Source organism: Halichoerus grypus, chromosome 8 (assembly GCF_964656455.1).
Source record: "Halichoerus grypus chromosome 8, mHalGry1.hap1.1, whole genome shotgun sequence".
Lineage (NCBI taxonomy): Eukaryota > Metazoa > Chordata > Mammalia > Carnivora > Phocidae > Halichoerus > Halichoerus grypus.
Window position 1 is genome coordinate 74747516 of NC_135719.1, and position 10519 is coordinate 74758034.

The 10519-nt window shown below is 35.8% G+C and overlaps 1 pseudogene; it reads left to right on the plus strand.

Annotated features, from left to right (window-relative positions):
• Positions 1-2717: 2717 nt before the first annotated feature.
• LOC118552047 (U4 spliceosomal RNA) lies at positions 2718-2842 on the plus strand (annotated as a pseudogene).
• The last annotated feature ends 7677 nt before the right edge of the window (positions 2843-10519 follow it).

The following is a 10519-nucleotide window of genomic DNA, read 5'->3' on the forward strand; positions in this document are numbered from 1 at the left end:
AGAGGATGGACCAGATGCCCCCCCTTTGGTCCTTTCCAGCTTTTATGATTCTTTGATACACATGTTGGAGAACAGCTTCTGACAAAAAGTAACTTGCCATTGCCTGGTTCTTTATGACCATTCTTTTCTACTTGGTCCAGAGTGAGGTGAGGCTTAGTCAGAAAGGAAGGAGTTAAAAGTGACAGTAAATTTTATAAAGGGCACACACCAGTGCTCTGCAAGTGGGGACCTGACTCATCACACTACTCTCTCATTGAGTTATTCAAAGATTAAGCATGTTCTCAGAGGTAGTTCCTTTTTAGGGTGGCATTGCCCTTTGTGATGCCATAATTAAGGTTCTGTCACTGTTTCTCTTATAAACTCCTATTTTCTGAATTTGTAAGTTAAGGCTAAAAACCCCCTCTAGGCTGAAGCTTGGAAAGTGCAATCTGATCTTTGTACCTGTTGGGTTTTCGTTTTTGCTTTTGTTTTTGTTTTGGCTTCTGAAGGGGAAGAATAAGTCCAGCTGAGCTCAAAGAGGACCTGATGTGGAGAAAATTAGACTGAGGATTTCCCTTTCAGTTTCAACTCAGTTTTGCTTAGTGAACTTCCAGCTTACAGACTTTGAGCCTTAAAATCTCAGACATATGCCTTAGAGGACTATTTTGAAATAAACGAGGTCTCGGAGGTTGTGTCTCCTCTTGACCATAATGTTTCACCAAGGATGCTCTAAAGAAAGGCTATGGCTTAAATAACTGGAAGTCCTTCCCTGGAATTAGTGTGTCTTTGCAATTAATTTCTTAGCCATTGTTGAGCTTTCCTGCTCATATAGCTTTATACCACACCTCGAGAAGTCTGGTCCAAAGTGCATCTATTGATGATGGTAAACAAACAGACCTGAAAGGTAATAAAAAGTAGCAAAAGAGAATCAATTTATATGTATCTCATTTGGTTTGGATGGAAGGAAACTGGGAACACTGACTTCATTGAACACTGCATTCAAAAAGCCAAGAACAAGTGAAGTAGAAATAATGGCCTTAGTCCTCATGATCATTGGGTCCAGGAAACAAAATAGGAATCAATTGAATTTCACTTGGTTTAAAGTAAATGATTTGATGTGTCTCTCAAAAAAAAAAAAAAATCATTCCCCCGCCGCCCCACCCCAGGCACTCAGAGAATCTACATATAAGGAAAGAGAGTAAAATTCACAAGGGTGTGAAAACCTGAAAGGTAAACCTTCATTAATTCTTGCCTCTTGCATTTGTGTCTAGATGTGTCTGACCTCCAGACCTAAAAATCCTCCACCAATATCAGCGTTCTTATATCTTCCCCTTTTCCCCCAGGTAGATATCCTCACCATTTAACATGAATCCCCTTGCTTCTGAAGCATTTGATTCTTTATTTTTTCACATACAACATAATATTCTTTGAAAGTAGATTTGATTTAAAAAAGATTTTTTGATTTTTTTTCTTTTTTTAATGCTAGAAGGGAGATGTTTTATGCTTCTTTGCTGTTCTCTTCTTTTCACTCCACATGAACAGGCTTACTGGGTTTATTTTTTATTCTCAGACCAACCCAATTTCATGTTAAGCTGGACAAATTTATTCAACTCCAGTTCAAGCACTGATTTAAAAAATAAATAAATAAAGCAAGGTCAGTCTAGCTTTGTTTTTTTTTTTATATATTTTCTTTTATAATAAATTCTCCCTCAAATGATGCCTATGTGTATATTTTGACATAATCATGGGTACAAATGTGCAATGCCTGAAATCTAAAATGACACTGGAATATCTTTTCTTGCATTAGCCTTATTTTAGCATTCCTACAACAGGGGCTGGTTTGGAGAAATGCAGAGGCTTTCAGTTTATATGTACACCTCTGATTATTATTCCAGTACCTCGAGCTACAGATCCAATCTCGTATCATGATGGATGTGTCTCTCAGAGTTCAAAAGAAGTGTTGGCAAAGAGGAGGGCTTTAAATAAGGCAACCAGGAGAGCCCAAGATGTAAAATTCAAAATCGAATGCCATCATGTTAAATGATGATCTAGTTTTCCTTTTGATTTCTGCAGCAACACCTGCAGTTTATTTGGGGTCTTCACATGTGGTGTCATGTAGGAAAACAGTGCTAGGAATCTGAGACCCCAGTGACGGTTACGCTCATGTTCTATCTTGCATTCTCTTCTAGTCAGTGACTTCGAGAAAGTCCAGTCCTGAGAGGACAGAGGGCTCATCACTTGAGGGGAAACCTATAAAGCAGCATGGGCTAAAGAGGAAGAAGAATTAGGCAAATGTGGAAGGAAAGGAAGAAAATGGGCCCATTGTTCTCATTTTATTTTAGGTATTTTGCCCTTTGAGGCACAGCCAGCAAGTCGCAGAGCAGAGCTTTGGGTGCTGGTGTTGGTCTAGTTGGTTTGTAGAAAGTTCCCACAAGTGTAATGTCATCAAAGTAACTGCAGACGCTGTCAATTGCTGAAGAGTTTTCCACATTTAAACTTAAGAAGCAAAAACTAGTCACCTGGTTTCCTGGCACATATGACGTGTTTATAATAGAAATGTTTGGGTTGTGACAGAAGTTAGTGGACTATTTTAGTCTCATCCTTGGTTAAAAAAAGCAAAAAGAAAAGAATGAAAAGGAGGAGGTAGGTGAGGAAGGATCCATTCCTTTGAGATATGATACTGTGCTTTTGAGGGTCCAAGTTTGAAAGGAGAATACTCTTCATTAAGGTAATGTGTAAGCTTTGCGCAGTGGCAGTATCGTAGCCAATGAGGTTTATCCGAGGTGCGATTATTGCTAATTGAAAGGTAATGTGTAATTGATTATTACCAGTGCTGTGCAAATTAAGAGATACTGACAGCTGTGGGTGTGGCCCAAGAGTCCCGTGGGATCCTACTGGGTCAAAGAACCACGGGTAGGGAAAAGTTGCCACACAGTAGGATGGAAAGAGGGAACCAAAGACCAATTTTGGTTTTGTTCTTGGATTTGCCTGAGGCTGGACTTGAGCACAGTTCTGGGAAATACTGCAAACAGTCCTTAAAATAAATACTCCTCGTTTCATACTCAGTCAACGAACTACTGATGGATCCAGAGCCTAGAGGTTAGAGCTCGGCTGTCATCTATGGACCATCCACATCTTTGCACCTGTTTTACTAAATGAGAGCATTTAATGGTGTCTAACATCTCTTTACCTTATAAAATGCATTGTACCAGAGAATAAGCCTATCTGTCCACTTCTAAGAACTCCAAGGTAAATCAGGTAATACCAGGTTTATATCTTCTTGCTATCAACATGCACAAACTGATAATGATTTTTATAACCCTAATTTGTGGGGTTTTTGTTTGTTTTGGGGTTTTTTGGTCAGAATCATGAATCAAGTTAAAACCATTTGCAAAACCTATTGTCACCTATCGGTTCCTTGGCATGGGTCACTAATTTTCTTCAGTACTTTTCTTCAAAATGTGACAGTTAATGGTGTTTAGGGAGAAATCTGGCTAAAGAGAGCTTAAGGGGACTCTTTCCCTTGAAAATAAATATTTCCATTTATAATGTGCCTGAGTTAAGTCTCAGGGGCAAAACCCCAGGATAGAAACCACAAGGCTTTTGTAGAATGTTTTTTCCCCTTATAGCTTTTGTTGTCATATACTGAAAAACTAAATTATAATCTCACATTTTCTTCCTCCCTCATTCTTCTTGCCTCTAACTTGTAGAGTTCTCAACTTGAGAACTTATTTTCCCCTTTCAAAATGTTCATTAAAGCACAAATGACTTTATCCCTTTTGATGTTGCCAGAGAAGCTGAAGCACTATGTAATTAAGCTTCTGTTTTAAAGTATTTCTCTCAACAAACACAGGCTTCCAGGACTAAGACTGCATAATAAATGTTATTAACTGTACGTATAAATAGGAAATGTGTCTTGCAAAGCATTATATTTGCTGAATGAGTTTGCCTTATTCCAAAGTCATCTCTTTACTAATGACTCATGAGTTTCCTTTCCATTATTTAAAAATAATGTAATCATAGGCTATTCTGTAATAATTTGACATATCTTGTATCCATATCTGAACCTATTAATTAGAGACAACATAGGTATTTATAATGTGCCTTTATTATTCAAGGTAATCCCTTTAATCCTATTTAAATGGCCAGATAAAAATTAATCCCTTCAAACATCTTTATAAACAAACATTTAAATTCATCTGTTTTCATCTTTGTTCCCAGCACCTACCCTGAAAGCTTTCATGATTGAGGTTGATAGAAGCAGTAAACAAGCAATCTGGGAAGAATAATATGCAAATTATTTTTCTTTGAAAATAAATAATACCCATTTACAAAAGAGTTCTCCCAGTCTACAGGGGTCTAAAATCACAGAGAATTATTTTAAAGAGTTTAGTAATGTCCTTAGAAATTAATGATGCAATCATTCTTAGGGCACAGGGTAGTTGTCGGGGTCCTTGACTCCTATTATGAAACTGTCTGTCTCATAAAATAAGCAGATGTCTATTTGAAGACTTTTTGGCCCAAGAGAATCAGGGCAGTACAAGGCTTTGAGGTTTCTCAGAGGGTCCTTTGGACCAGGCATTAACTAATGTAAAAATAACAGAGGGAAGCCATGTTGAAGGCAATTTTGGATACTTTTTCCGACACTGTGATCCACACACATGCTAGGTCACTGGAAACAGGAGAGGAAGCAATTGTTTTTCCCTGCTGTGAGCAATGGATTTGAACATGGCTCACACTGTTCTCACGCTGAGTTTTCTTTCCCTTTCCGTTCCCCATAACACAAGTGTAAACTGAGCTCATGCAAGTCCTTTGGGCACTAGAAATAACACAGCCTGTCCACAGATGAACTGATTATCTTATTTCATTCTTTTTCCTCTAGCATTATGCAGAAGCAATCAATTAAGTAATGATAACTTCTTTAAACCAGAGAGAACTGAAACATAACTGGTATTTATTTATTTTTTGAATATTTTTGTTATATAGAAAATTTGAGGAATATAGTAAAGTCAAAAAGAATAAAATAAAAATCATCAGTGATCCTAGAACTAAGAGATAACCATGTTTGTTACTCGTTTTATTTCCTCCCAGGCTTTAATATGGTTGCATAATTGGGATCGTGCTATAGCAATGGCATTCTGCCTTTTTGCATGTTATTAATAATTAGCTACATGACATCTCATCTCAAACATTTCTTCTTCTCACATCGCGTGAATTGCCTCTCCCCACCCCAACATCTTTCTTTTGTTTTTAGCTGAAGGTGGTATTTAAAATAATGGCTTGGTCCATTTTGGGGAGTTTTACTATTTTCTTAGATATCTCCCGTGTATACATGAAGTATACATGTTAATAAGCTTCTGTTTGTTTTTCTTTTGCTAATCTGTCTTTTATTCCAGGGGGTCTCAGCCAAGAATGGGGGGGTCAAGGGAAAATTATTTGTCCTTCCCTGCAAAACACCTACCTACCGGCAAAATGTCAGAGTAGAAGGACAAATTTAGGGGTTCCCCATATTGGTTTCTCTTGACCAAGAGGGAATGGAGTTTTGGGAAAATGTTTATAATCTCACAGAATTCATTCTCCTCCTCTACAAAGAGGTAATGAGGAGCTAAAAAATAAGTAATACAAAGATCTCTGAAAGAAAAGGATAATGTAGGGAGAGCTGTATTAAGAGGTCCCAGGAGGTTTAGTATATGGGCTTAGTACATGGGCCAAAATATATAAGTACTTAACATTGCTCATTTAAAAATTCTTGAAATAGCAAGTTTTTGGCTTCAGGCCTCTGAACGGAACTGGGGAAAGGATTTAAAACTCCAGGATATTCTCTTAGGAATGGGTGGGAGAGAATATCGCCCATGGAGATAAAGGACATTTCACAAATTTGGAGAAGTTAAAGCAAAGCCACAGTTCAATACCAAGTACACAGATAATCCCAGCGACATTCTCATATTCCAGTTATCTTATTCTTGCGTTACCATGAAATATTGGGTTGGAGTTGGGAGTTACCTTGAGAAACCACATCTGAACCTGATAGAAAGGTCTGTGTGTCATCAAGGGATCCAAGACTTTATCTGGAAGCCATGCCTTTCTAGTGGAAGACTGTGGCAGAGAGTGTTAGCTGCTCACCAAAACCCATTTCCTCTTCTTCCTATGACACAAATGGACCAGGTTTTCCAGTCTTCCCCAGTGTGGTGTGGCCATGTGACTGAGTTTTAGTCCACAGAATGTGCGTGGGAGGGATGTGAGCCACTTCTAGGGCTGCATACCCCAAATCATCTGACATTATCCTCTGAGCCCAGGTATCCTTGAAAGCCTGTTGCTGAAGATGGAGCGACCTCTGACAATCTGAGTCCCTGACTTGCTGTTTGGCTCAGACTTCTTCCACCACACCCCTCCAAACTGGAACCACCTTCAACTTTCCTGTGAGCAACAAATAAACTTCTATTGTGTTTGGGCCATTATTCATTTTTGGATCTATTTGTTATAGCAGTTACCCACTCTACAAAACTTAGGGAAGGTCTTGACAAATGGCAGAGAAGATGACCAGGCATCTCTAGGCTTCTTCACGTCTTAATTGCTCACAATCTCAGGTGAGGAGAGAGACCTGCTCTCTTTCAGTGGTCTTAAATACCATGCAGGAAAGTTGCTGCCTTTTTAGTGTTTTATGTTCATTCCTAAAACGTGGAAGGCCAACTCCCCTGCCCTCCAAAACCACATGGTATTGGTTGTCTATTAGAAAAAACAAATGTATTTCCTGAAGGAGGGAAAAGGATGCTAAGTAAGCAGAAATAATTTTGAACAGTATAATCTGAATGTACCAATATAGATTACTCTAGCCTATGTAGTATGATCACATTAGTGTAAACATTTTTTAAATGTGTGTGTGTGTGTGTGTGTGTGTGTGTGTCTGGGGCAGAAAATAAACTTAATTTTCCATCTATTGTCTGAAAATTTAAAACTATATACATTTATTACTTTATTTTTAAATATCAACAGTTACATTTTATGAGATGACATTGTGGGTCAATTTTTTTCCTACTTTATAATTTTAAGAAAATTAATTTTAAAAACTCTGAAACAAGTGATATAGGACAATTTTCCTTACCTAACATAGTGAATGTGGCTTGTTTTGTCCTACTTCCCCAATACTTTCCAATGTTGCTGATATAATCTGAAGTAAGAGGCTCAGATTATTTTGGAAATTATTGCTAATTATTAAATCACAATTTCTGCCATTATATATAAAATCCTTCAAAATTATTTATTTTACATTTAATTTTGTTTAATATATTTATAAATTTAATTCTAATTTAGTGAAATTAAAAGTTAACTTAGTCCTTTATACTCTGACCTGTGTTTGTCCTTTGATTCACACTGTGTGATCATCAGGAACGTGTTTTTTGAGTAGGTTTTTTGGGAATACAGTAATATATTTTCCGAGCCCTCTATTTGAGAATATTTTTTCATTGCCTTTGTATGTGAAAAAAATAACTTGGCAGAGCATGGAATTCTTGGATCTCATCCTTTCCTACTCAAATCTCTCAAGATTTGTCCAACATCTTCTGGAATTCAATAATGAAAAGAAAGCTAAGGCCGGGCTAATTTTTATTTCTTTGTAATTTTTTTCTTGCCTGATTGCTGAGAGGATTTTGTATTTACCATTGAAATTCACAATTGCTGCCAAGATATTTCTAGGTATCGGCTATTTTTCATATACAGTATTGCATCAGTTATAAGATGCATTTTCCCATTTTAATGTCTCTGAAATTAGGATGCACATTACGATCAATGGTTAGAAAGTCATTTTATGTCATAGTTTAATTGGCAGCATTTTTTTTCATACTGAACCTGAAAATAATGGTATATTTTAGAATTGGTAGAATCTCAGATTTGATGAAATAATAAGCTAGAGTTGCTACCAATATATTCTGTTCGAATGTGTCCTTTCCCTGCCACTGCCTTGACTAATGAACATCATGTAATAACCACTGAGTGCATCTCTGTTACTGCCCTTTATCACATTCATCTCTTTAACCTACTTCTCTGGCCTTTCCTGTGCCATATGTGAATGTTAATTTTACCATCGTATCCTTTACTTCCCTGAATACATTTTTATGTAACATAACTATTTTTATTGAGATATTTCTAAAATTAGTGTTTTAATACATTTTAGTATTTTAAAAAAGAAAAATGATACTTGCACATGGTAAAATTTCCATATAGTACTCAGGGTATATTATATTAGCATAATATAATCTTGACATACATAAATCTGCCACATTCTTTTTGACTATTGTATACTCCTAATTTATTTATAATACTTTATTTAGCCATTCCCTCTAAATGGACATTGAATTGTGTCTAGCGTTTTGTTATTATAGACAATGCTACAATAAACATCCTTGTACATAGGTTTTTCCATTTCCGTAGGGGATAACTACAAAATGATTTCTAGAAGTGAATTCATGGGTCAAAAAATAGTGTGTATTTTAAATTTACATAGATGGTGCCAATTGCCCTCCAATGAGTTTATGACAATTTTTGTTTCTGGCAATGGTCTTTGAACAAGCCTTTTATCCCTGTTACTTGCCAGCATTATATATTACCAAACTTCTTGTTTTTTCCCAAATTGAATTTGGGAAACACTATCTAAGGAGTTTTAAGACCCATTTCCTTAATTCTAAGGGGGAGAGTTTGAGCAATTCTCAAGAATTTCTAATCCATTGTTATTTGTTCATATTCTTTATGTTCATATTTTTTTCTTCTTATTTTTCCCATTATATTCATGTTCTTATTAATTTGTAAGAGCTTATTATGTTGATATATTGATTTTTTATGAAATAAAATACAGTAATTTTTAATGTTTTTTGTTTTATGATCTGCCTTTCTCCAATATTATTTTTTTACAGAGATATCTTGTTCTATAACTGTTACAGTTCCTTTTTTGCTTATGTAACTTGAATCCATCTAAAACATATTTTAGTATAAAGAGCTAGATAGAGATTTAGCTTTGTTTTTTAATAACATAAAATGGGCATTCTAACATCATTTAATTAAATAATCACTCTTTCCCCACTGTCCTGATTTAAAATGTCATATTAATTATAATCTAATATTGAATAATGCATTTTTCCTACTTCTAAACTCTCTGTTCTCCTCAATTGATATGCTGTATATTTCTGGATAAACATCAGTTCTAATTTCTATAGCTTTAGAATATGTTTTATTATTTTGTATGAATGTTCTACTTAGATTCTCCACCCCTCCAAGCCCCAGAGTTTTCATGACTGCTATCAGGCACCTCTTTTCCCTCCAATAATCACATTGATATTTACACTGAAATTACACTTGATTTATAGGTTCATTTATGGAGAATTTCATCCATACAGTATTAATTCATATATTTAAAACCAAGTTTTATCTTCTGGTTTCTCACCTCTTTTAGGTCCTTTAACAGTTTAAAATAGTTTTTTCCAAACAAGTCAGTATTTCTTGTTTTATTTATCTCTAGTCACTTTGGGTTTTTTTTGTTACTTGTTAAAATGTGATATTTCCTATCCTTCTATTTTCTAACTCAGTTGTGTATGGGAAAGCTATTGATCTTTGTATTCACCTTGCTGAATTATTATTATGCTTTACTTTTTTTTTATTTGATTCTTTTGGAGATTCTATGTATGTAATCATATTATTGGCATATAAGAATAATTTTGCCCCCTCTATTCCAATATGTATATCTCATGTATTTCCTTCAGTTCTGATTGGCCAGGATTTGTTCCAATTGGTTAGTATATGACTCACCCGGTTTTTAAAAATATTTTGCATGTCACTCCTGTTGTACGACAGTTTCCTTTTCCTCATCAGAATAGAAGGTATATGTGGTTCACAGTGAAACCTTATCATTTTAATGCACTTCATGTCATGATTTAGTATATATTTCTTTCATTTTCATTAGCTGCCTCCAAGTTGATTGCTCCTTGACTTTGACATTCTCTCCATCTGCTTCTTTCAAAGTTGGCTCATCTGAAGGCTTTCCCCTAGGGTTTGCTTCACCCTATACTTTATATTTTAGTAAAATTTTAATATTTAAAAAAATAAAATAATATTTGCACTTGGTAAAATTCTCATATAGTACCAAGGGTGTATGTTAGCATGATGTAACCTTGACATACACAAATCTGCTACATTCTTTTTAACTATTGCGTATTTATAATACTTCATTTAGCTACTCCTTTATAAAAATGTGTGGAAAAGCATTGTTTAGACCAACTCATGTATTATTTTTATTTTTAAAATATATTTTATTTATTTATTTGAGAGAGACAGAGATAGCAAGAGAGCACCAGTGGGGAGGAGAGGGAGAAGCAGACTCCCCGCTGAGCAGGGAACCTCACACAGGCCTTGATCCCAGGATCCTGAGATCATGACCTGAGCCAAAGGCAGATGCTTAACTAACTGAGCCACCCAGGGGCCCCTAGACCAACTTGTGTATTGCCCACACCATCAGATGTGACTGTTCTCACTCTGACACAGCTGCTTAGGGCTT